Genomic DNA, 26183 nt, shown 5'->3' on the forward strand with positions numbered 1-26183 from the left:
GGACCTATACTTTATTGACAGACCTCATATATATATATATATATATATATATATATATATATATATATATATGTATATATATTGCCAACACATTCCCATGTACCAGTCCCTGCAGCTTCATCTATCTCCACTCCAAGATCTTGAGCCCACATTTGCAGGATTGTGTCCTTTACTTGGCAACATAAAAAAAAGAGAGGGGGGGTTGTGGTGTTGATGCATCGATGCATCTCTCAGCCCCCCCCACCTGCCTTCGCCTGTGTGAGTACTTACTGGCTGTCCACACTTGCAGTTGTACTGTAGTAGTACTACCTCTACTACCACTACCCTGCGCTGGCTGCGCCAGCCGGAGCTGCGCATGCGCAGTGGAGGTGCGGGCGCCGCTAGCCGAGGTTTCGGTTGAATTCTTGGCAGCGTCTCAGTCGGTGAGCAGCTACTCGACCGTCCGTTTATATCGAGCGATTCCCACGATGTGCGGCCAATTATCTTAACGGAATAGCAGTGGGGAGGAGACGCCGGAGCAGCGTTACAGAGGTAAGGCGGCCGCTCTTTGTTTCCCTCTGGACAGTTTTGCTTGAACATTTGCGGAGTGTTTTAAAAGCGCTGGAAAAGTGGCTAGCAAAGAGGAAGCAGCCGAGCCGAGCAACTTCAGGGCAGCTGCGGCTCATTTCCACCTGAAAGCGTCCTCCGCCTCACACTCCTGCCGACGAACAGCGCGGAAATATGCGGATAACCGCAAAGGAAAAAAGAGAAATAAAACATTCTGTAGCCTTCCTGATTGCCGAGGCGCCAGCGCGCATGCGCGTAGCGCTCTGCAGACTTCGGATCTGTAGTTTTTCGTACCTGTGTTAATCACAGTTGTGAGGGCCAAGAGAAAACCGTAAAAAACTACAAGTTCCAGACAATGGGGGCTTTGTTTGGCAGCAATGCTAGCCAGCTACTCAGCCTGGACGAGCTTTGAATTTCGAGTAGTTTGTGCAGCTGCAATCTTAAGTTGCCTCAGCGAGAGATTTGTCAATGAGCTGCAGCGTTGTAGCTTAATTTAAAGGGACGTTGCCGTTGCAGCGGTGCACGACCCTGTCTGACTGAGATGGATTGTGCAACATGTTTTAAATGTCTCGACGACAACTTGTTTGGACACGCACGCGTGCGTGTTTTAGGTGTCAGAAGGCACCGTGCGGAAGATCTGCATGTGTGTGGCAGACGTGTTTGTGGGGTGAATGAGGAGGAGGTGACGATGATGCTTCCCTTTCAGAGGTCCCCAGTGTTGCTGCTGCTGTATTTCCCTTCCATGAGGAAGTGACACGTCGTGTGTCTGGGTGATGGATCTGTCCTGCAAGAGCAGCAGAGCACAGCGCTGCACATATTCACGCTGGTTACCTCCCATTTGGAAGTGATGGCTGAAGTGAGCATCAGAGCATGATGATGTTTAGGCCTAAAATGTTATGTGCTTGCTCACTGTGGCACATTAACAGGGGAAGGATGGGGAACCTGTGAAATGTTCCAGTATTGCACTCGGAACATATCCTAATTGGACTACAGTGCAAGATTTCCAGAAGTGAGTGAAAGCTTGCTATGAAGTTGGATGCATTGTTGAAATTTCCAAACATTTTATACATTTTAGGAAAAGAAATGAATCCCTAACCCTCAATCATTTCAAGTTAAAGTAAGTTGCAAGATTGCAGATAGGGCTGAAACGATTCATCGAGTAATTCCAATAATTCAATACAAAAAAAGTTCGAGGCAAATTCTTTGCCTCGAGGCTTAGTTTAAAGCTATAGTACATACGCCAGGCCTGTATGTGGCGCTGTAACACTCCCACAAAAAACGCAGAATACCGGTACAGTGGTTATGATATGTTACCCATGTTGCATTTTCTGCCGCTGTATCAGTTGTTCATTTTTATTGGTTGATGTAATTAGGTTGCCAATCAGCAAAAATCTAACAATTGCATATCGTAATGTTTTATACATGCATCCATTGGAGATGATGTTGCAGTAGACAGCCTGACCTCTTAAGAAAATAAGAACTATTAATAAGAGTTGTTTGGTCTTGAACATACACTAAACATTTAAGAAATCAAGACTGGTAGGTACAGTTTATAAATACTAGAAACAGGGATAAACATATAACATTGCAATCTTTATCACGTGAAATTTAGAATACTACTTGGCAAGAAGGTGAGTTTTATGTGAGAGACTGAACTCTGCCAGATTGATTAGTTGTAATGACGAGGTACTGGAGGTAACACTGTGCAGTGGTATCAGTATGCTGAGTGTGTGTGTGTATATATATATATAATATGTACATGTGTATATATACGAGGTCTGTGATATAAAAAGTGGTCCTTTTTATTTTTTTTCAAAAAATAAATGGATTTGATTCATATGTTTTTACGTCAGACAAGCTTGAACCCTCGTGCGCATGCGTGAGTTTTGTCATGCCTGTCGGTGACATCATTCGCCTGTGGGCAGGCTTTGAGTGAGGTGTGGACTCCCCCTCCCATCGGAATCTCTTTGTCTGAGACGCTGCAGGGAGACGGTGTGCGTTGCTTTATCAAATTTTTTCAAGACCGGTGAGAGATATCCGTGTGGACACTATTCGAGAAATTCTGCTGGTTTTCGGTGTAAAGTTTAACGGCTGATGAGAGATTGTGGAGTTTCTTTCGCTTTAAGCACAGCCCACAAAGCGGATCGGCGCGGTCGGAGGTGGCGTCCGTCTGGCTGTTTCGAGCTGAAAACATCCTTCTTTAAAGCTCTGTTCACCCAGGACGTCGTCAGAGAACAGAGAAGTTTCAGAAGAAGCCGGCATCAGGAGTTTACCTGGACATTCCACTGTTAAAGGAGATTTTGTAATGAAAGAACGTGCGGACGAATTTGCTGAGTCAGATCCGTGATGACGTGGCAAATCCGTCTGCGCCTCGACATGAAAACCACCTCCGTGTTGAAAACCATTTGTAAAATTCAGGCGGCTTTTGATGGCTTTCAACAAGTGAGTATCTAAGAAATTGTTGTTTAACAGCTTGGGCATGTTCCAACTTGTCCGTTAAGGTTTCCAACGGAGGTGTTTTTCCTGTCGCGACCCCCCGCGGTCGGGTCCGGCCCGACATGCGAATCTGCCCGCACGTTCTTTCATTACAAAATCTCCTTTAACAGTGGAATGTCTGGATAAACTCCTGACCCCGAATTCTTCTGAAAGTTCTCTGTTATCTCACGACGTCTTGGGTCCACAGAGCCTGAAATTAGGAAGTTTTCAGCTTGAAACAGCTAGACGACGCCGCCTCGGAGCGCAGATCGCCGTCAGGCGCCGTGGGTCGTCCTTACGGCGACAGTAAAACTCCAAAATCTCTCATCAGCCGTTAAAATTTTCATCGAAAACCAGCTGAATTTATCGAATGGTGTCCACTCAGTTGTGTCTTACAGGTTTTGTAAAAATTTTTATCAAACAAAGCAGCAGTCTGAGCCATTCCTAAACAATGAAAAAATCGACGAGAGGGTGGGCGACTCCTCACTCAAAGACTGCCCACAGGCGAATGATGTAACCGACAGGCGTGAAAAAACTCTCGCATGCCCACGAGGGTTCAAGCATGTCTGATGTAATCGCACGTGATTCAAATCCATATAGTTTTTGAAAAAAATAATAAGGTCTGTTACTTTTCTCACAGACCTCGTGTGTATATATATATAGATATATATATATGGCACAATGTCGCTATACCATCATGTAGATTTTTAAGTTTAGGGTGTTCCCTCTCTCTCTGTTTTCCCAGGTAATTATTATTATTTATTTTTGTATTATTAACAGTTCTGGAGCTTTACCAAAGCATAAGCCCAGGCAGTCTGTGAAATCTTCAGTCTGCGGACAGGACATTCTCTCTCTCTCTCTCTCATTGCACATTTCATTTGCACTTTTTATTACTATGATTTATGCAGTGTTTAGTGTATATGTATACATGCAGTACAGAGAGAGTACAGCTCAAACCGAAGTCAAATTCCTTGTTTTCTGTGAATACTTGGCGAATAACAAAGCCTTTGAAAAACAGCTGGAGTTCAGCGTTTCCACAACAGCTGGACTGATAAATTAACTATACAGCCTGATGATTAAAAAAAAAAAAACCTCTTATCACATCTGATTATAGCCATTTATTTTTAATAGTTAAACATGATTAATTTAAAGTGCGTGTCCTTTCGCTTCATCTGCAGAGGTGGAGAGCAGCCAGTGGACCAAACCGTGTTTTTAAAAAAAAAAAATACAACACACTGCTTCACTTTAAATGCATAATAAGACCCTTTCAGACGATGAGGGCGGACCCTTTCTCTTAAAAGGCTTAATTTTACTCAGCATGTGGCTTTGTAAACTTGTAGCATCGCCTGATACATTGATTAGCGCTTACATTAGTTATGGGCATGCTTTGCGGTCTTCTTCTCTGTTTTTTGTGGAAGCATTACAGCGCCACCTACACCTGTAATGGAATTACTCGATTAATCATTTCAGCCCTAATCTTTTTGTAGAACAAGTAACTCCGTGGGATAAGGAGTTGGGCTACCAATATGTAGATGTTGGTTTGTTTCCCAGTCATGCTAATGGTCTGTGTCCTTGAAGAAGACACTTATTGTAATTTCCGGACTATAGAGCGCACCTGAATATTAGCTGCACCCACCAATTTTAAAAAGAAAGAAGAAATTGTATACAAATAGGCTGCACTTGCCTATAAGCCGCGGGTCTCCACGTTGTAACATGAGATATTTACACAGAAAGATGTTAGAAAGATTTTTTAACTTTTAATTAAATATGTACCGTAAATGCTTTTTCCCCTGAAGTGTTACACATAAATATTGACGCACACGGCGTCTCTGCTCCACACAGAGAACTGAGTAATTTTAACTTTTTCTTGAGATTTCGTCACGTGCAGCCAGGATCGGATGGAGTCTGTGGTAAATGAGACGTTAATGAGGCGCTGTGACTTTTTCGACCTGTTGCGCCAAGATAGAGAACCGGTTTGGAAGGGTGGGGGTGGAGAGGGACTTTTCTTCACTAAAACGAACAAGTAAGACCTTATATTTACACTGTGTGTGAACTTACACTGCACGAGGAGCGCAGCTTTCAAGAAATCAGTTGTCAGCATCAATTGACGTATTTGGACTTATGGAAAAAGCCTGTAAAAATCCATAAATTAGCCACATCATTGTAAAAGCCGCAGTGTTAAAAAAAAATAGCGACTAATAGTCCGGAAATTATGGTAATCTGTATAATCTCAGTCCGCCCATCTGTAAATAGATATGATCCTTGGCGGGGAAAGTAACCTGCATCAGACTGGTGTCCTGACCTGTGTAAATATGATTTCATGTATATGACTGACTCAGGTGTTTGGCTTATTACCACTCCAGGAAAATAAAAGGTAAAAGATTGATGTACACCTCATCACAATGCGCATGCACACTTGCTGTGCAGCACTAATACACTTTGTACTTGTGTCAGAATAATTAAAACAGGAACGCACATCGTGATAATGGGGAACCTTGGCGGCACTGCTGATTTTCTGTTACTCTTAAAACTGCAGAAAGCACGGCACGCAATGTAGGTGATGGTGAATATAGTCATTGTTTGCATTGAGACACACACACACACACACATTCAAATTTCAAAGGACATCTGTGCTGTATTTTTGAATTGTTAAAATATAATAATAACCTAAAGTAGAAGTTACACTTTGATCAGGGACATTTCTGTTGACCTTTTGGGTGTCTTCATGTTCTAAGTACTCACCAGATTTGCTGCTGCATGCCTCGTACACGCTTAAGGCACCTTATACTTCAAAAGGAGTACAAGTTTCAGGCCCAGAAGATGTCTTTCAGCTGTCAGTGATTCATGTTCTTTGTGGTGTTAGTGCTGTAAAGACTGCAACTCATGAGACAAATTCTGCTCTGTTGTACATTTGTCACATGAGAAATGTGAAACATGATCTTCACTTTTGCAATCAGACCAAAGATGTGTGATATTTTATTTTTTAAGAGGTCTTGTAAACATGCTGTACATTTCATCTTGACAAAGTCTTGCCTGCAGCACCACAAAAGTTGTACGGCAAATTTACAGATGATTAAATAAGTAGGTTGCCATTATTATTTTGTTGCTATTTTTACCCAAGGCCAAAATATGGCCATGGGATATTGCGAAGACTTTGTGTCTGTCTGTCTGTGCTCATCATGAGTAGGGTTGGGTATCGGGAACCGGTTCTTTACAAGAATCGTTAAGAAATTATTCGATCCACCGACATCAGTAGCCTTTTTGCTTAAGAGACAATATTTTTAAAGTTCAGGCAGGTTTACATTAGGGTGTGATTCAAGCTGACTCAGATTTCAATTAAACTTGGCTCAGAGATGGAACCTACCAAGCAATGGACTTTCCCAAAAATTTCTCAACCAAAAACCAAACAGTAATCTTGCCAGGGGTCATGAAAGTTCAAGGCAAAAATACGCAAAAACTGATATTTCATTAAATTCCCATCTTTCAAGTGGGGTAACATTCAGTGCCATCAAGTCCCCAAGGTAATTTAACTATCAAATGACATGGGGAGTAGGGCTGCAGCTATCGATTATTTCAGTAATTGAGTATTCTATCGATTATTCTGGCGATTAATCGAGTAATTGGATAAAAAATACTTTTTAACATTAACAGTCCAGTGCTCTCCCTAAGCAATGGCACAATGTCGCTGCATCAACACGGAGATTGTCATATTTAGTATGTCCCTTTCTGTTTTTCTTTCTGTCTTTCCTGGTGTCAGGAGCTCAGCCAAAGTCAATCAATCAATCAATTTTATTTATATAGCGCCAAATCACAACAAACAGTTGCCCCAAGGCGCTTTATATTGTAAGGCAAGGCCATACAATAATTACGTAAAAACCCCAATGGTCAAAACGACCCCCTGTGAGCAAGCACTTGGCGACAGTGGGAAGGAAAAACTCCCTTTTAACAGGAACAAACCTCCAGCAGAACCAGGCTCAGGGAGGGGCAGTCTTCTGCTGGGACTGGTTGGGGCTGAGGGAGAGAACCAGGAAAAAGACATGCTGTGGAGGGGAGCAGAGATCAATCACTAATGATTAAATGCAGAGTGGTGCATACAGAGCAAAAGGAGAAAGAAACACTCAGTGCATCATGGGAACCCCCCAGCAGTCTACGTCTATAGCAGCATAGCAGCATAACTAAGGGATGGTTCAGGGTCACCTGATCCAGCCCTAACTATAAGCTTTAGCAAAAAGGAAAGTTTTAAGCCTAATCTTAAAAGTAGAGAGGGTGTCTGTCTCCCTGATCTGAATTGGGAGCTGGTTCCACAGGAGAGGAGCCTGAAAGCTGAAGGCTCTGCCTCCCATTCTACTCTTACAAACCCTAGGGACTACAAGTAAGCCTGCAGTCTGAGAGCGAAGCGCTCTATTGGGGTGATATGGTACTATGAGGTCCCTAAGATAAGATGGGACCTGATTATTCAAAACCTTATAAGTAAGAAGAAGAATTTTAAATTCTATTCTAGAATTAACAGGAAGCCAATGAAGAGAAGCCAATATGGGTGAGATATGCTCTCTCCTTCTAGTCCCCGTTAGTACTCTAGCTGCAGCATTTTGAATTAACTGAAGGCTTTTCAGGGAACTTTTAGGACAACCTGATAATAATGAATTACAATAGTCCAGCCTGGAGGAAATAAATGCATGAATTAGTTTTTCAGCATCACTCTGAGACAAGACCTTTCTAATTTTAGAGATTTGCGTAAATGCAAAAAAGCAGTCCTATATATTTGTTTAATATGCACATTGAATGACATATCCTGATCAAAAATGACTCCAAGATTTCTCACAGTATTACTAGAGGTCAGGGTAATGCCATCCAGAGTAAGGATCTGGTTAGACACCATGTTTCTAAGATTTGTGGGGCCAAGTACAATAACTTCATTTTTATCTGAGTTTAAAAGCAGGAAATTAGAGGTCATCCATGTCTTTATGTCTGTAAGACAATCCTGCAGTTTAGCTAATTGGTGTGTGTCCTCTGGCTTCATGGATAGATAAAGCTGGGTATCATCTGCGTAACAATGAAAATTTAAGCAATGCCGTCTAATATACTCAACAAAAATATAAACGCAACACTTTTGGTTTTGCTCCTATTTTGTATGAGATGAACTCAAAGATCTAAAACTTTTTCCACATACACAATATCACCATTTCCCTCAAATATTGTTCACAAACCAGTCTAAATCTGTGATAGTGAGCACTTCTCCTTTGCTGAGATAATCCATCCCACCTCACAGGTGTGCCATATCAAGATGCTGATTAGACACCATGATTAGTGCACAGGTGTGCCATTTCCTCTCCAACTTACGGGTTATCTGCTTTAAGCTACGAGTTTGTGAGTTATACCACGGAGTCAGGCACTTCTGATTTAAAGCTCTCTTTTTCAGAGGAGCTACAGCATCCAAAGTTGTCTTCAATGAGGATGTAAAACTATTGACGAGATACTCTATCTCCCTTACAGAGTTTAGGTAGCTACTCTGCACTGTGTTGGTATATGGCATTAGAGAACATAAAGAAGGAATCATATCCTTAAACCTAGTTACAGCGCTTTCTGAAAGACTTCTAGTGTAATGAAACTTATTCCCCACTGCTGGGTAGTCCATCAGAGTAAATGTAAATGTTATTAAGAAATGATCAGACAGAAGGGAGTTTTCAGGGAATACTGTTAAGTCTTCTATTTCCATACCATAAGTCAGAACAAGATCTAAGATATGATTAAAGTGGTGGGTGGACTCATTTACTTTTTGAGCAAAGCCAATAGAGTCTAATAATAGATTAAATGCAGTGTTGAGGCTGTCATTCTCAGCATCTGTGTGGATGTTAAAATCGCCCACTATAATTATCTTATCTGAGCTAAGCACTAAGTCAGACAAAAGGTCTGAAAATTCACAGAGAAACTCACAGTAACGACCAGGTGGACGATAGATAATAACAAATAAAACTGGTTTTTGGGACTTCCAATTTGGATGGACAAGACTAAGGGTCAAGCTTTCAAATGAATTAAAGCTCTGTCTGGGTTTTGGATTAATTAATAAGCTGGAATGGAAGATTGCTGCTAATCCTCCACCCCGGCCCGTGCTACAAGCATTCTGACAGTTAGTGTGACTCGGGGGTGTTGACTCATTTAAACTAACATATTCATCCTGCTGTAACCAGGTTTCTGTAAGGCAGAATAAATCAATATGTTGATCAATTATTATATCATTTACCAACAGGGACTTAGAAGAGAGAGACCTAATGTTTAATAGACCACATTTAACTGTTTTAGTCTGTGGTGCAGTTGAAGGTGCTATATTATTTTTTCTTTTTGAATTTTTATGCTTAAATAGATTTTTGCTGGTTATTGGTAGTCTGGGAGCAGGCACCGTCTCTACGGGGATGGGGTAATGAGGGGATGGCAGGGGGAGAGAAGCTGCAGGGAGGTGTGTAAGACTACAACTCTGCTTCCTGGTCCCAACCCTGGATAGTCACGGTTTGGAGGATTTAAGAAAATTGGCCAGATTTCTAGAAATGAGAGCTGCTCCATCCAAAGTGGGATGGATGCCGTCTCTCCTAACAAGACCAGGTTTTCCCCAGAAGCTTTGCCAATTATCTATGAAGCCCACCTCATTTTTTGGACACCACTCAGACAGCCAGCAATTCAAGGAGAACATGCGGCTAAACATGTCACTCCCGGTCCGATTGGGGAGGGGTCCAGAGAAAACTACAGAGTCCGACATTGTTTTTGCAAAGTTACACACCGATTTAATGTTAATTTTAGTGACCTCCGATTGGCGTAACTGGGTGTCATTACTGCCGACGTGAATTACAATCTTAGCAAATTTACGCTTAGCCTTAGCCAGCAGTTTCAAATTTCCTTCAATGTCGCCTGCTCTGGCCCCCGGAAGACAATTGACTATGGTTGCTGGTGTCGCTAACTTCACATTTCTCAAAACAGAGTCGCCAATAACCAGAGTTTGATCCTCGGCGGGTGTGTCGTCGAGTGGGGAAAAACGGTTAGAGATGTGAACAGGTTGGCGGTGTACACGGGGCTTCTGTTTAGGGCTACGCTTCCTCCTCACAGTCACCCAGTCAGCCTGCTTTCCCGGCTGCTCGGGATCTGCCAGGGGGGAACTAACGGCGGCTAAGCTACCTTGGTCCACACCGACTACAGGGGCCTTGCTAGCTGTAGAATTTTCCACGGTGCGGAGCCGAGTCTCCAATTCGCCCAGCCTGGCCTCCAAAGCTACGAATAAGCTACACTTATTCACCAGTGACCATCTGGATGATCCAGAGGAGGCATGGGAGAAGGTCATGTGGTTAGATGAGACCAGAATAGAGCTTTTTGGAATCAACTGTACTTACCATGTTTAGAAGATGAAAACAACCCCAAGAAAACCATCCCAACCGTGAAGCATGGGGGTGGAAACATCATACTCTGGTGGTGCTCTTCTGCATAGAGGACAGGACGACTGCACCGTATTGAAGGGAGGATGGATGGGGTCATGTATTGTGAGATTTTGGCAGACAACCTCCTTCCCTCAGTAAGATCATTGAAGATGCATGACATTGACCCCAAACACACAGCCAGGGCAACTAAGGAGGGGCTCCGTAAGAAGCATTTCAAGGTCCTGGAGTGGCCTGGCCAGTCTCCAGACCTGAATTCAATAGAAAATCTTTGGAGGGAACTGAAACTCCAAACCTGAAAGATTTGGAGAAGATCTGTATGGAGGAATGGACCAAAATCCCTGCTGCAGTGTGTGCAAACCTGGTGAAAAACTACAGGAAACGTTTGACCTCTGTAATTGCAAATAAAGGCTACTGTACCAAATATTAACATTGATTTTCAAAGGTGTTCAAATACTTATTTGCAGCAGTAACATACAAAAAACTATTAAAAAAATCATATATTGTAATTTCTGGGGTTTTTTTGTTTTGTTTTTTTGGATTATGTCTCTCACAGTGGACATGCACCTAAGATGAAAATTTCAGACCCCTCCATGATTTCTAAGTGGGAGAACTTGCAAAATCACAGGGTGTTCAAATACTTATTTTCCTCACTGTAGGGATGTGTGTGTGTGTGTGTTCAGAAACCTCCTGTCATACTTCATCACAGCAGAAATGTTCTGGAAGAAGAGGAAATCCTACCCAATGGGCTCATGAAACAGCTGGTTCCGCTTGCATCCGTTTTATGGTGTGATGAATAAATTAACATCACGCTCACACACAACCTTGACTATCACGCAGTTATTGAGTCATAAGTACATGTGCAGCGTGCGGATCTGACTTTGAGCTGCAGAAAAGAATTTAAGGCTACAGTAAAACTGCTGTTTTGGGATTATTTTCTTTGTTTTTATTTGTAGCTCATTAACTGTTACACTAAGAGGCCACAGCCAGCAGAATTGACCAACTATGTATAATATGTCGTGGTGTTTGTAACAAAAACTTATGACTGATTATTTTTAACAGGAATAAGCCTGCTGTTGAACAGCAGTTCAGGGGATTATATCTGACAAATTTCTTCTCTGGACATCCTGACAGTATTTATTTTAGGGACGTCCTGATCTGATTGAATCCAATCTGAATCATCCAGATCAAGGCCTTTTTTGGATTGATCAGAACTAGATAAATTAAATCTGAGTCACAGTCAGGGGGTCTATAATAGGGCTGCAGCTATCGATTATTTTAGTAATCGAGTATTCTATCAATTATTCTGGTGATTAATCGAGTAATCGGATAAAAAGTACTTTTGCGTTTTTAAACATCAATATTCCAGGGCTCTCCCTAAGCAATGATACAATGTCACTGTGCCAAAGTGTTGACATTTTGCTGATATGGCGATGGCATGTGGCTTTCTGTTTTGTTTTCTCCAACTTGTAAAATTGAACCATTTTTAAGTTTTTATATATATATATATATATATATATATATATATATATATATAAAATTTTTATTCCTTTTTCTCTGTGATTCAGCAGATGCATTTCAGCTGGAGGTTGAACATGCAAGCCTCACAGTCAGTTTTTTTTTTAATTATTTTATTTAAGTTACCGTGTTTGTGAAGTGTTGTGTGTTTCCCAAAAAAGCGAAAATTAATTAAAATTAATAGTCACTCCCCACGCCGAGAGGGCCATGTGTTTTTTAAAAAATACAAACATACTGCTTCACTTTAAATGCACAGTAAGTCTATTTTAGATGATCAGCGTGGACCCTCTTTCTCTTAAAAGGCTTTATTTTGCTCTGTGTGTCACGTTGGAAAGCTGTAGCTATCGTTGATTTGATTAGCTGTTATGCACTAGTCTTCCTCTGTTTTTTCTTTTTTTTTCTGGGGAGGTTGCAGCGCCACACACAAGCCTAGCATTTGTACTACAACATTAAACCAAGCTTCGAGGAACAGAATATGCCTTGAACATTTTTTTGTAATCGAATTATTCGAGTTACTTCAACCCTAGTCTATAATTCTAAAAAATGTGGACGCGCAGTTAATGTCTAGGCATATGGAATAATACAATATGCCCGAATGCTTGTTTTACACGAGACTCATTTTTGCACCGATCTGACGCCATTAAAAATATCTTTCAAGTTGAATTTAAATTGGACAAAAAATAAGATTGAATGAATGGGGATATATATATATATATATATATATATATATATATATATATATATATATATATATATACACAAAAGTGCCCACAAGGAGTTACTTCGTTAGCCAAGGTTACTTCTTGAGCCAAGACTAGTACTAAATTTACAACTGAGTGGACTGAAATAATGCAGATGAAGCCTTGTCCAAGAATAGGAACAGATTGCTTGAACCAGAATTGAACCCAGGTCTTCCTCAGTCGAGGCTGTACTGAATTGTCATGTAACTATTGTTCTCAGTTGTCATTCAAGGCTTCTTAGAATTTTGCACACAATTAATTGAAGAAAATTTGTCACTGTTTTTTTGTGGTTTCTGGCTATGATAAATGGTGTAATTTGTTTTTAATTTTAAGACATGCCTTTCAAACCTACAGGCAGTTTGTGGGATTTAAAGTCTTAAGGAGATTTATTTATTTTACCATCAAGGCAGACTACATATCAGCACTTCCAGATGAGAATGAGTAAGTGTAAAGCCCTTCATCTCTTTGTGAATCACTGGAGAAACAAAAGTTTGTAACGATCCAGCCCACTGGGTCTGAATAATGACTCAGTTCTACAAGTTGAAAGTAAACGTGTGTGCGACCACCTCCTCTTGTCTCTCTGTAGGTCAGTTAAAGCCTGATTATCCTCTCCAGACCTCTTGTCCAACATCGCATCTGTATTTTATTTGGAGGGGATTGTCAGTCTCCTGGTGCTTACTGATGTAGAAGGTCAAACTGTTGGACAGGAAGTGAGTGTCTTACTGTGGTGGATGAAGATGATGAGTATAGCCATGAATCAGCTAATAAGCATCAGCGATTGGTCACCAAGACAAATGACCGTTTCATGGGACATGAGTCAAAACATTCCAGTTAAACTCAAGTAAAAAAAAAAAGTTCCGGCTGCTTAAAACTTTGCGTCTTCGCTCTGGCATGCAGCCGGACCTTTTTAATTCGTTTTTGCAATATTTTAGAAATTACTAAATCCTTTTTGATGGAGACTAGCTATTCTGTCTCCTTCTGTAAAAATGCAACTGGGTAGTACACCCACTCAGGAAACGTGTGGAATCATTTGCATGTTTCCCCTTCCTCTGCCATCAGGATGTTTTGCTTTTAGTGACCTGTGGAATCCTTTCAAAGCACAGACAAGCACAAAAACACACAGCTGTTTGGGGTTACATGTCTGGGAATTTGTTTGTTTGTTTTTTGGTTTTGAAGAGCTCAGATCTCAGATCACGGTTGTTGCAGTTTGTAAAGACTTTGTTTTAATGCAGTTTGGTTGTTTGCCTGTAGTCCTTCCATGAAGACAGCCATGGAACTCATCCACATGAGGTGTGCATCCTGTACATTCTGAGCGCCGGTCCCAAGCCTGGGTAAATGAGGGCAGGAGGAGGAAGTGCATACACTGTAAATTTTGTCAAATCTCAGCCATGTTGGGTGCAAAAGTCAGTGCATTCAGAGTGCCAGTCCCAAGCCCGGGTAACTGAGTTCGGTTGTGTTAGGAAGGGCATCCAGCATAAATTTTGCTAAACCAAACATGCAGATCACAAATTGGATTTGGCAAAGAATAAGAAGAGGCGGAGAACGTGTCTGGAGGCAGCAGGGAAGGAGAAAAGTTAAAACTGTGGAAGTAAAAGTTGGGGTGAAAGAGGTGAAAGGTAGAAATACTGTGTGTTCATTAGGGATGGGTATTGATAAGATTTTATCAATATCGATCCGATTCCTTTTCGATTCCCTTATCGATACCGCTTGTGAATTTTCTGTGTACTAAAAGTAGGCTTTACAGGTTTTCTGTGTCAACATTTTATTGAGTCTTATAGTAAATAAATATGAAATTGGTCACTGGATCCTTAAACTTTGGACATAATAAACTCTACATGGTGGATCCTTGATCTCTGGACATAAATAGATATAAACAAAATCTGTAGTTTTTGTCAAAAGCATTTCCTTTCAGACATTATTGGCATGAATGTCTTTCCATGCATATGTACATATGCAGCTGGCTGTGCTGCAAGTCAGGATGTAATTCATAAAGAATGCAGGACGTCTCATTTTGGGAGGAAAAAAATGTTTGTGGATTGTAGTTTGTCTGTGTTACAGCGTTTGGAAAGAGGTGTCATTTTATTTAAAGCGTCAATTCGTTTTGAAGTTATTCATTCCGACCGGACTCTGTCTGGACAGAGAGCGGCACAGTGTTTGGAGCTGTGCCAATGGAACGGAGGACGATTCTCGTTTCTTGACTGCAAGAAGACTAACGTCCCAGTTAGTGACTTTAATTCACACAAAAGTGACTCACGGTTGACATATTTTAATGATTTTGACAGGGGTTAAGAAGTGGACTTGCCGCTTCTGAAGAGTTATTACTATTATTGCTGTTGTTGCTATTGTTATTATTAATATATAAATAAAAATAAATTTTAAAATATTACAGTTTTTAATACAGTTGACTCTTTTATGACAGCAAACGCTGAGCCATTAATTATTATACAGAAAACAAATGTGCACAAAAGTGCTGAGATGCGAACAGCTAATGCTAACTTTAACATTGAAAACGCCATAGACATGCTAATGTGTTAGCATCGGTCCTGTTTTTAAGTAATAAAATACATCTATCAGCTGTTTCAGAAGACCATAACAGGTCGGTTTAACATAAAAGGGTATATATTACTCACAGACATATGCTCTTTAGGGTTTTAGCGGGGAAAAATCAAGATAAAGCGAAATAAAACAAAGAACCAATGAGCCAATGGATCGAAGCATTGCTTCACTGGAATCACGCTTCAAAGTGGAGTCGTGCTGCAGAAGCGGTTGATTTTGAGAGGGGTTAAGAAGTGGACTTGCCGCTTCTGAAGAGTTATTACTATTATTGCTGTTGTTGCTATTGTTATTATTAATATATAAATAAAAATAAATTTAAAAATATTACAATTTTTAATACATTTGACTCTTATGACAGCAAACGCTGAGCCATTAATTATTATACAGAAAACAAATGCGCACAAACGTGCTGAGATGCAAACAGCTAATGCTAACTTCATTGTTTCAGAAGACCATAACAGGTCAGTTGAACATAAAAGGGTTTTAGCGGGGAAAAATCAAGATAAAGTGAAATAAAACAAAGAACCAACGAGTCAACGGATCGAAACATTGCTTCACTGGTTCACGCTTCAAAGTGGAGTCGCGCTGCAGAAGCGGTTGATTACAGAGCCGCTCCAGGGTCTGTAATCAACGTAGAGAAATTATCATTTTCCCGACAAACATCTTCAAAAACAACGGCCGCTCTGAAGGACCGATAAGGGAATCGTTAAGCAAAAAGACTATTTATCGGTGGATCGAGCCATTTCTTAACGATACCCGAAAAGAATCGGTTTTCAATACCCAACCGTAGTGTACATGAGACCAAGTGGATGGAAACTAAGACCAGGTGGATTCAAACTGTTTTATCATGGTGTGGATGGGATGACAAATGGTGTTTGGGTCATTTTAAAGGAAGAGTGTTTTAAGAGTGTTGGAGGTTAAGTGAGTGTCTGACATTGTGATCAGTGTGAAGTTGGAAATTGAAGGGGGGGGGGGGTGATGAATGTTGTGAGATGGAGAGAGAATATTACTGGGGTGGGTGAGATGAGTTGGTAGAGAGTGTACACAAGTATGAAAGACTGTTTATTGGATTGGATTTCAGTGGGCGTGTTGGTGAAGGGAACAGAAGCTATGAGGAAGTAATGGGTAGCTATGGTATCAAGGAAAAGAATGTGGAAGGACAGATGTTGTGAAAACTTATTTTATGGTGAAGGGGGAACACAGGTTGATGTAGAAGTGTGGAGAAAGGTGCATACAAGTGGATTACATTCTATGCAGGAGGTGCAACCTGGGAAAAAAATTGGAGACAGTAAGGCAGTAGCTTGACAGCATCAGATGATGGAAGATGGAGGAAGACTTTCCTGGGGAGGGACTAAGGGGGAAACAGGAGAAAGATGCTGAGGATGGAGCCACTAGGCAGGAGGAGAAGAGGGAGGTCAAAAAAGAGGTTCATAGATGTGGTAAGGGAAGACGAGCAGGTGGTTGGTGTGACAGGAAGATGCAAAGGACATGGTCAGTTGAAGATGATCATCTGCTGTGGCGACCCCTAATGGGAGCAGCCAATGAGTGATTCCGTGCATGCTTCTGGGCATACAGAAATGTATGTGTTTTTCCTCTTTATTTTCACATCAGATTTGTTGCAGGAATTCTGATTATTCAGTCTGCTGTTTCCTCACGTGTTTTATGGGTGTGCTCTGCACACACTGTGGAATGCTGATATTTTTATGCAGTTACTAAGGCAGTGCTGTGCAAATGACATGCTGTTTTCTGAGATATGAATTTTAAGAAATGCATGCAAATTGTGCGGATTTCTATTGATGTTTTCAAGAAATCTTTGTAATAGTTGTCCTTTCGGCTGCCCTCAATTGTTCGGGTTCTCCACAGTGGATGCACTCAAATCTGCATTGGTATTTGGCACGTTTTGCCCTTCCTGCCGCAACTCCAGTTTTTACCTGGAAAAACAAACACAGCATCTGGTGTTCCGAAGGGGTCTCCCATCCAAGTACTAACCAGGTCCCACACTGCTTAGCTTCTGAGATCTGACAGGATCAGGCTTACACAGAGCAGACTGGCTGCCAAAAGCATCCAAAATAGGAGAAACAAAAATAAGTGGAGAAATATGGATGTGCAATCCAGTCCTTAAATGGGGCATATTACACACCTTTTCATCTAGTTAATATGTAATGTCAGTATGGATGTTAACAATTGAAGTCATATATATGTGTGTATATATGAAAATTCAGTAAAGCATATCTTCTATTATACATTCCAAATCTAAGGTGGAACTCTACTAAGGTACACCTAAATAGCTTAAAAAAAGGGGGGGAGAGCCACTTAAGTGTCTGGTCTTGAGAAGCAGGGATGGTTCTCAGGACCATCCCTGGTTCTCAAGACCACCTATCTCACCAAAAGCAGTGAGTTTGTCTATTTAAAAAAACAAAACACACTGTTTGGTCCGCTGGCTGCTCTCCGCTCTATGTGCACTTTAAGTCAAGTTTTCATCGACAGGGTACCAAACAGATTTAGCAGTTTGGCTTTTGTGGAAAAGCTGCACTCCGGAGACCATTTTTTCACAGACTGTGCTCACGTTCACATGCAGCCTGAGGATTACACTGACCGCCTGCGTTTACGGTCCGGTGTCAGGGGAGTGCTGAGCTCCTCACACTGGGAAAGATCCAAATCTTGTAAGGATTTGAAAAAATAAATAAATAATAAATAATTACCCAGGAAAACAGGGATACACTAAATTTGTCAATCTGCATGATGGCGCAGCGACATTGTGCCATTGCTTAGGGAGAGCCCTGGACTAATGATGTTTAAAAACACAAAAGTACTTTTCTTCTGATTACTCAAATAATCGTTAGAATACTTGATTACTAAGATAATCGATAGCTGCAGCTCTATTCTAGTCACATGAATGCACAACTGCTTTGAATTCACTTTAACCTTTGACCCCTGTACAAAGTGAAATGGACCTTTTTCACAGTTTTTGCTGTTTTTACACCATACCTTCATAACATTCAGTCACAGATAGTCCAAACTATAGCTTTTTGGAATCTTCATGATCAGACAAATAATGTGGTGTAGTTTTAAATATGATTGGAGCATCTTTTAAGTTTGACTCCTGTGTAATTCTTCAATTGACCCCTACCTGGCCTCCTATTGAAGAATCAAGTCTGCTTTTTCAAATGAGTGATGTCTAAGGAGTATTTGTGCCAAATTTGGTGCTTGTACCACCATTTGAAAGATTCCTCTGTAAATATTCTCTAATCTGCTGCACTATGTTTTCTCACCCTGTTGCGAGTGTGCTAGCAGTAAATTACTGCTGTCGCAGCAGGATGAATCCAGAGAACAGTCTTCATGTGTCAGCCCTCGGCGGTAACATGTTCACAGTGATTATTGTGACCAGTCATGGTGAGGGTTCAGAAGTCACATTTCAGCCCACGCCAAGAACACAGAAACACTATGAATCACTGCAGCCACAGCATTAAAGTCTGCCTTTTAGTTTAGAAAACCTAACTTCTTTTGAAGCTTACTGCTGACTTTTTAAGCTACTGCAGCATTGCATTTCTGGATTTATTTGTATGTATATAATAATTTGTTGCACTCCAAATGAGGGGTAAAAGTGCAGCGCGTGAGTGTTTTCCTCTCTGGCGTCTGCAGCGAGGATGGTCTTAAGTGCCGAGCAGACGAGAGAGTCAAGTGACAAAAGTTTGGGTGTTCCTCTCCACATCAGGAGAGTTGTTATCATCGTGGGAGAGGAGGAGACGGATGAGCTGATAAGTCACAAGGAGAGAAACGGCTTGTCATGGGAGGAGGGGTAGGTGGATATATGAGAGAAGGCAAAAAAGGGAGAAGAAAGACATCCCCATGTGCATCTTCTGTTTCCCTTCCTTTCTTTTTAGTATCAGGTTATTTTGTGAAGTCTTTGGTCATGCTCTGATTAGATAATTGTCTGGATCAGCGTGTCAAAATAGGTTTTGGCTGACAAATAACGATATGAAAGACCAGTAGGAACTAAAGAGAACAAAACTGGCGAAAGGGAGTGACTATAGAAAGCATGTGAATGTGATCAAATCCTCCCCGGAGAGAGGTGAGAGCCTTGAAAAGGGACTGTGGGTGTATTGTGTGGGAACCTGCAGAGGAAACGCACAGTCTGTTGTGTGGATGACTGTGGAGAAGTTCAGGGTGTGTTGGGAGTCTTGTCTGACTGTGATGAGTATGATTTCAGAGGCGCGCCGCCAAAAGCCTTGCAACAAGAGCGCTGTAGAAGACAAGTGGATGCATTGTGTCTCTGCTGCAGTTACCAGGTGATTGCTGTGTGGTTAACGAAAGTCATTGCTGTGGGTTTTTTAGTCCTGATTATCCAGCCTGCTATGACCACATGGTCCAGAACCAAAGATATTTATGAACTGTGAGGAGGTGACTCAGCCATGGTTTTCCAAATCCTGACTTCAGACACTATGACCTAGTTCTCACACATGCAGGGTGGACTGGAACAGTAGTCTTGATCCAGCTCTACTCAGTGTGACTGTAAAGCCACCTTGACACTTGCACAAATTTGATCCCTGCACTGCTGCGCAGTTCTTCATGCCAGTGCAACCCCCTTGTCCCGCTGGACGCCATGCTATATTAAATAATCATTTCATAGCCTATGATGCATTTGCTCTCAGAACATGGCTGATGAAACCATTCTCTCATCGCGCTCAGAATCACAGAGAAATTGGGCACCGTAGTTTCATTTGAGGGCGGTCGTTAAAATTTCTCTACTTCCGTGGAAAAAAAACCCACAGAATTTTCCATGGGTTTTTGGGCAAATTACACGCAAAAAAAATGCAAAGAAAAGGTGATGATGGGGTGGAAAAGTGGACATGTGTTGCAGTTTGTTTATGAGCACAAATGTGCACAAATTAGCACAAATGTGTCGAGGCTGTTTTCAGGTGAGAGAACAGAGCTACTCTGTTTAACTTTGTAGGCTAACACTTACCAACACGTCTCCCACTCGCTTTGTCTTCCCTTCTCCACTGGGAAGCAAAAAAGAAAAACAAACACTTTTTGTGCTTCTGTGATTGCAGTGGAAAACAAAAAAGTACACCATTTGTCCATGTGAACTTATGCTGTGTATATATTGCACAAAGGGAGCCGAGGTCCCCATAAGTGGACAAATCCCGCAGTATCATGCAGGGTTCAAACGACACTGCGGTGCCCTATTATTTACAGCTGCAGCTTGTCTCGTGTGTGTTGTGTGGTAAACGCATTCGGAATCATCTCAAAGGTAATTATTTATAATGTATCTGTAAAATTATGTTCATTATAGATATTATAGCTGTTCAGATGTTCGGATACGCTGTGTGCAATGAAATGCATTGACACGCAGTGACACTTGTATTTTTTAATTGGTTGGGCAACGTTCATGATTAGTTCATGAAATGAATGTGTGCCAGAAGTTTTGAATATTTAAAAAAAATGTTGATGGCACTGGCACACATCCACACACAGTTCACGCGCAGTTTACGGCAGGTTTGCGCAAGTGTCAAGGCACCTTAAGCATCTGTATAGATTCAGATTCTACACATTGGTGGAAGAAAATGTTTAAAGCTCTGAAAACTCACCAGTATTTTTCAACTGTTTGATCCTCCATTTTTAATGCCACCCATCTCTAATAGCTGCAGAACTAGGGCTCCGTCCACACAGAGACAAGTTTAAGAGAATCCTCAAACATTTTCTATTGTGTAGGTGTTTTGTCCATATGAAACTGGCCGTTTCAGAGCTGAAAAGTGAAATTTGAAAACTGGTCACAGAGTGGATAAAAGATCGTATAGGGAAAGTTCTGTTTCTGTGTAGACGAGGCCTAGGTCACAGCTCTGCTGTGATCGATTCCCATAATAGTGGACTTACAGACTGAGGATGAGACCAGATGCAAAACAAAGCATTTTAAATTGAAGCCAGTGGTAAGGTTTTATTGTGAAGCTTTCAAATTGGGAATGTGTGGAACCATTGTGCAAACACTGGTTTGTTTTTCTTTCAAACAAAAACTGCCTCTCTTCCCCCCACCTTTTTTTTTTCTTCTTCAAACTAATTCAACATGTCCTACAGAGATTACATCTGTGACAAAGGAGGACAAATGAAAACGGTGGAATGTCGGCCACCCAGTACCTGTTGCAGCTGGAGTTTGTAGAGACTTTGCAGCGCTGTGTGAATGAAGCGGAGTCTTTCTCATTCAAAATAAAAGCAGAAAACAGGCCATAAATAAGTGATGTGTTGGGGTGTCTAGACTGTTTTTGTCCTTTAAACTTCCATCCGCTGCACCTCAAAGCTGCTTAACAGTTCCTGCAGCCCCATTTGGACTGCATTTCAAGTAGTGTGATGATGATTATGTAAATTTAAAGCATGAAAGGTCTGTATCACTTCCTCTGTTCTGTCTGCTTTGCTTTTTTAAAATCAGTTTTTGTTTTTTCCTTCAGCATTGCTTTGTCTCGAGCTTATCAATAATGCAAAATGCTTACAGGTGCTTTTTTTTCATCAATGACTTGCCAACATCCATTTTTGCACCTCCGCACCAGTTTTCCACAGTTACATTGAATCTAAAAACATTGTGGCTTTTGCATGATGTGTTATGATCGTGTTGTGAATTTGTATTGTGAGTGAGACTCACTCGGGTTTGATCTCTTGAGTGTAGACATGTAAATGGTTGAGGAATGAAAATACTTGCAGGGACATTCTGAAAAAAACAAGGTCTTGCTTTTCAGATCTGTGTTCTGAAAGACCCTTTAGTAAAACTGCCAGAACAGCTTTTTGCATAAGCGTTATTCACGATCTTCTCAGTGACACTCCAGAGTCAAGTTATGGTCAAACCCACGCGGTCTGATCTTAGCATTTAGACAACCGCTCGTCTCTGTTCCCATCTGGAACACGAATGGCTGCAGTATTTTGATGGTATAAATGTTCTGAACTGATTCAGACACTTGATGTGCGTGTGCACATTCATGTGCAGTTTTGTCCAGTGGGCAATTCCCATGTCTGAGTTTGACAGGAATGTTGGCAGCACCGTGGGGAGCCTTTACGCTGTATCTGCCTTCTTTTTTATTAACTCGCACTCTTACATTTTGCTTTCTGAACACTTTTTTTAATGCTTGCTTTACTCTACAAGCATTTTATTGTTCTTATCTCTTCTTTGTTGGAGGTTGAGTCTGCATAACTGGAAAACTATTACATGTTTGTTTTTTGTTTTTATAGGATAAAATTAATTGATAGTCTCATCTTTAGAAAAACGCGTCGTATTCTTCCTGAAATACCTGACAGAAAATATGAAAACTGCACTAGACTTGAGCCAGTTTTTTTTTGTGTGTGTGTGTTTTTATTTTTGTGATCTGTTGTACTGCAGTAAACCAACACTGCACCTGACCATACCTCATTTGAAGATCGACACGCCCATAAGCATGCACAGTGTGCATGATGGAGATATGTATAAGCTGTAATGATGACTTCAGGTATTCAAAAGCTTTTACTTCGCTTGCTGCCTGTTCGTGGAGAACCAGTAGTTGTTATGTGTCGGACGCAGCTCGGAGAACCGACCAGCATTTGAAGGACCCAGTATGAAATAAGCAGAGCACGGTACAAAGGCTAACTGAATTTAATACATAACAGTGATACAAAAAATAACAAAAGAAAGTGCGGTCTGGCGTGGTGCGCTCCCAGCAGCGCTAACGGTCCGGAGCCAGAAGCTGTTCGGACCCAAGGACCCCGCCGACACCCCCCAGGTGGCCGCAACAAACCGAGTCTGTGAAAGAAGGAACCATTATGTGAGTCCACACTCTACACACAGAGAGAACACTTAAAGGTGTACAAACAGCAAACACTTCCTGGCTTGATTACTAATCAGCTTCCCAACCTGCAGGCATGGAACATCCAGTTCACAAAACTCCACTGCAGTGGAAGCCGATACATGACTAACATACAGCTCAATATAATAAAGGTGTGAGGGACACCACATTTACTGACTGTATAAATGTTAGTCACAAAATCTAACGTACCTCAGGAAGTGTGCTGACGAGCGTGAGACCTCACCCCCTCCTCTTTCACAGACCGTGCATCAAACCCTGGACGTTCTCTGCATCCACTGATGATGAGATGGCTCCCGAGACGACGATCTCACCCGTCTGGTCACAAGGTCGAGTCTCTGGCAAATACACACTGTATACTCCAGTCTTAAATGCCACCATGTTCCAATCCATATAGATGCACCACAGCTGTGAGTCCTGACGAGCCGCAGATGATCAGGGTGAGGTCCTGATAACCTCAGCTACACAGCCACTCAGTCCCCAATGCAAGCCACCTGGAAGGAAAACCAAAAGACAGAAACAAAAAGGCAGCCAGGCCCCCCCAGCTATACAACAGTAGTCCTGCGTATCGTGTGTATGTGTCATATAGATGGCCTGTAACCATACTTTTGACTTGCACCATTCTTTAAACCAAAACATACCACAGCGAGAGGGAAAGCCAGAACTTTCTGGTGAGAAAAAGCGAGACGATGATAGCTGTACATCGCCTGCTGACAAATGAGTATCGTGAGAGCGGTGCACTCCTTCGCACCACGCTGCTCTTCAAGCTGCAGTTACGTTTGGTTTATGGTTGCAGAGTTTGTGTCTTGGATTCTTTTTTGACACACCTGTTAAAGTGGACACGCCTTCATTTCGGCTGTTTTTGTTTCTGTCTCAAATCCGTTTCAAAGATGCTGCTGTTGGTTCACATGCCTGACATAGTTTTAAAATCTCAAACAGGAAGTACAGCTCTCCTCGCCTCTCTCATGTGATTGATAGTGTAACATGAAAGCCAACAAGCACACACTTGAATGATCAATGTTGTGGTGCTTTCACGTTGGTGGCCAGCAACAGACTGTAAAACGAATGTTCCATACAGAAAATTATGGCACCGCCGGCCGTGAAAGCACGCGGGTTTGAAAGTTCAAAATGTTCTGCAGCAACACTGACAAGCCAGATGTTGATTGACCATGAAGGACTGTGAACAACAGGAGTTGTTTGGGCAAGACGGGCATGAACAGAGTGGGACAAATAAAGATAGAACACACCCACCTGTTTTGAAGATGCTAAGGTTAATAAACTTGCTAACCTCAAGGGCTTTTCATTAAGGAAAGTAATAGAAGTTGGACTGATTAATATACCGTAACATTTGCACAATTTTCTAGGTTTGCAGGGAGAGTGTGGGAGGGGTTCTTCCCCTCCACCGGGGATTGTCGGTGGGCCTTCCCTGAGAAATATTTAAATTTTTCTGTATTTGTACAGCCTCTGGTACTTAATCAGAAACAATGTAAAAATTAATATTATATTTTGATTATAAATTACAGTATTATTGTATTGTTGTTGTTATTACAGAAAATCTAGCCTGGTAATTTTTACTCTTTCATTTTACATATTATTTAAATGCCACCCCGCTCCCCCAGACAAAATTTTCTAACTCTCCTCTGCATTCATCTTATGACATTTTATGAACATACTAGGGCTGAAACGATTAGCTGAGTATCTCTAATAATTCTATTACAAATAATGCTTGAGGCAAATTCTGTGCCTTGAAGCTCTGTTCAAGAAGTCCCTGGACTTTTTGTCTGAGGAAATTTCTGTGGTTAAAATGCAGCAGAAATCCATTATGGAGCTGGTGGAAGAAGTGAAGGCTCTCCGGATCCAGAATGCCGAGAAAGACCGGCGTCTGGTGTACCTGGAGAACCGTGTTGCAGAGTTGGAACAGTACACAAGGATGAACGACGTTATTATTACAGGAATTCATATTAAACCTCGATCCTACGCACGGGCGGTGTCAGAATACAACGGAGGGGAGGCCAGTGAGCAGGAGGCCAGCTCAGTGGAACAACAGGTGGCTGACTTCCTGCAATCTAAAGGTATTCAAATGGGCTGTAATAACATTGAAGCGTGCCACCCCCTGCCCAGGAGAGAGGATGGAGACAAGCGAGCAGTTATAATGAGGTTTGTCAACAGAAAACATAAAATGGCATTGTTAAAACAGGGACGGAAACTCAAAGGAACAAACGTATTCATCAATGAACATCTGACCAAAAGAAACGCAGACATCGCCAGGAAAGCTCGTTTCTTAAAAAAGCAGGGAAAAATTCAACAGACATGGACATCCAACTGCAAAACATTTATCAAATTGAATGGAACACCAGAACAAGCAAAGGTTATGGTAATCAGGAACATCGAGGATCTGGACAAATATGACCAATAAGGTATGAGGACACAAACACATCACAACACCATGACACAGACCAGAGGAACCTATTCATCTACTACCTATTCATCTACATCTGGAGACAAGAAGGATATAACTCAAAGGATTGCTGATCATGGAAAAGTAGAACTGAGAACATTTAAATACACAGACCACAATGTACTGGACTTGGAGCACGATATAGACCCGGACAATAATTTCTTCTCAAATATCAATGACAGTTGTTGCTATTATACAGATGAACAGTTTAATCGGATCATTAGAACGGATAACAAATTATCAATAATCCATTTCAACAGCAGAAGTCTATATGCAAACTTTAACAACATTAAAGAATATTTAAGTCAGTTTAAAAAAATATTTAACATAATTGCTATATCAGAAACATGGATCAATGAAGATAAAGGAATGGATTTTGAACTGGATGGATATGAATTTAATTGTGTAAACAGAAAAAATAAGAGTGGAGGAGGAGTGGCTATGTATGTGGATAAGAACATGGATTATAAAATAGTAGACAATATGACAACTGTGATTGATAACTTATTAGAATGTATAACTATTGAAATATGTGAAGAAAAAAGCAAAAATGTATTAGTCAGCTGTATATATAGAGCACCAGGATCTAGTATTGAAACGTTCACTGACTGTATGGGAAAAATGTTCTCAAAAACTAATCAAAAAACTGTGT

General features: G+C 41.3%; 1 protein-coding gene across 1 annotated transcript in view; it reads left to right on the forward strand.

Moving 5' to 3' along the window:
* The first annotated feature begins 370 nt into the window (after positions 1–370).
* The window catches only part of sipa1l3 (signal-induced proliferation-associated 1 like 3), a 209983-nt gene continuing 184170 nt past the window's right edge, over positions 371–26183 (forward strand). Inside the window, exon 1 of the mRNA XM_034169215.1 lies at positions 371–531. The gene's annotated coding sequence lies outside the window, so the exon portion shown is untranslated. The remainder of the gene's footprint in view (positions 532–26183) is intronic.

Source organism: Thalassophryne amazonica, chromosome 4, assembly GCF_902500255.1.
Source record: "Thalassophryne amazonica chromosome 4, fThaAma1.1, whole genome shotgun sequence".
Lineage (NCBI taxonomy): Eukaryota > Metazoa > Chordata > Actinopteri > Batrachoidiformes > Batrachoididae > Thalassophryne > Thalassophryne amazonica.